At 50.5% G+C, this 1986-nt stretch overlaps 1 protein-coding gene across 1 annotated transcript in view; it reads right to left on the bottom strand.

Moving 5' to 3' along the window:
* The window catches only part of RBSN (rabenosyn, RAB effector), a gene marked incomplete in the record, with an annotated part of 45055 nt that overhangs the window by 28623 nt on the left and 14446 nt on the right, over positions 1-1986 (bottom strand).

Below are 1986 nucleotides of genomic sequence, written 5' to 3'. Positions count from 1 at the left end.
TTTAAGCCACCGGGTCCGGGACGCGGACCGTGGTCGACTACGTGGGAGTCCAGCGACATAGCCATTACGCTAACTGCTGGTTCCCTCTCCTCTTGAGATTTTGAACACACACGCACACACGCCCTGTGTGAGTTTTGAGCCGCTGGGTCTGGGACTCGAGCTGTGGTCAACTACATGGGAGTCCAGAGACATAACCATTACGCCGTCTGCTGGTCCAACACACAGCATGTTTTTAAGGCACTAGGTCTGGAATTCAAACTGTCTTCAGTCACGTGGGCTCCAGCTCCCTAACCACCAGGCTGTGGGGCTGGCCCTACGTGCTACGTGTGTTAACATCCGTGCCTTCTCCCTAACCATACTGTAGCATCTAGCTAACTTTAGTCTCAGATCCTTCGAGGTCACTACAAATACCAACTTCTACAATTTGCCATAAACTTGATCTTCCACAACCTGTGACTTCCGTCAGCTGTTGAAAATGCGTAGTGAGGGGCAAGTAGGTGGCGTTGTGATTTAGGTGCTGGACTCCCATATGGCCAATGGCGGTTTGAGTCCCAGACCCAGTGGCTTGAAAATCACGCCCGGTGCCTCTGTGTATGTGCCCAAATTCCAGGAAGAGGATGAAGGAGAGGGGATTATGGTCTGGCTACTCCCCAGGGGATGATGTCTCTCTCACTTTCCTTCTCACTGTCTCTCTTGGGCAAGTACATGTGCCCTATGGCAAAAAACTTCAGGGGGGGGAAAAATGGAAAAAGGAAAAAGCCTAATTAATCAGAAAATCACCCTAGTCATCTGACATTATCACTCATTAAATGAGCGATCACAAAGCCAATAAAAGTCAGATGTCTGACATTTGCCCCCATGTTTCTAATTGGCCTTCATGTGTAACTCCTAATTTCATGATTTTTCAAAGCAATCTTCTCCTGCGATGATGAAAACTCTCTACTCTCCAATGTGGTAACCAGCAGCCACAGGTGGGCATTCAGCACTTGCAGTGTGGCTAGGGTGTTGCTGGGTAAATGACTAGTTTTATTTCATCTTAATTACACTGAAGTAGCCACATGTGGCTCGTTATGATACTTAAGCAGCCACATATTGAATTGGACAGCACTTCCAGGGCCTTCCTCACCTAAAGGAAACCCTCTAAGGCGGCCCTAGGAGGACAGAGCGGTGATCCACCAGTCATGATGGAGCGTGCTGTCCATGCTGCTACTCAGCACCAGGGTTTGAATCCTGGCCCACCCTCAAAGCGAGGCATGGTAGTCCCAGCTACTTGGGAGACAGAGGCAAGGAAGACAGCCACATAGTCACAAAACTCTGTCACCCTAAAGGACCCAAGCTTCAAGTCTCACGGCTAAGAGCTGGATCCTGCATGGTTGACCCTAGTTCAAATCTTGGCCCCACGGGCTTAAGAGACATGTAGGGTGCAAGCATGTGCAGGCCCAAAATCTGGATGGAGAACTGGAGACGGGACTGTGACACGAACACGCTACACACGCGCTGCTTCCAGTCTACCGGCGGTCTGTCTGATGTGGGGCAGGCTCCCGGGGAGGGGAGTGCTTGGGGAGGCCATGTGCATGAGCGCTGAACACAGTGCCTGACATGGCAGAGGCTCAGCTCGCCTCCTCCACGTTCTCCACAGTAATGCCCAGGTCCACGGGAAGCATGGGCCATAATAGTTCCTAATGCCAACTCAAAACGTGGGCCAACCCGGTAACCTAGAGCTCGAGGGCCAGATCCCACACAGTCAGCCCTGGTTCAGATTCCAGCCTCGGTGGCTTGGAAACCATGCTGAGCACAAGAGTGTGCCTGAAATCCTCACGGGATAGAGAAGTGAAAGACAGGGATGAGGATGATGCCCCACTGGGGGTGCTTTCTCCCTCTCTGTTTCTGTCTCTTTCTGAGAACTGCACATGTCATTTGGCAATTGAAAAAAAAAAAAAAAAAAAAAAAAACCCCAGGGCCACAAAAAAACATTTTTGTTTTACT

This window comes from Tupaia chinensis, unplaced genomic scaffold (genome assembly GCF_000334495.1).
Source record: "Tupaia chinensis unplaced genomic scaffold, TupChi_1.0 Scaffold000704_1, whole genome shotgun sequence".
In the NCBI taxonomy this organism is placed as follows: Eukaryota; Metazoa; Chordata; class Mammalia; order Scandentia; family Tupaiidae; genus Tupaia; species Tupaia belangeri.
The sequence above is the reverse complement of the archived record's forward strand: the minus strand, read 5'-3'. Positions and strand labels throughout refer to the sequence as shown.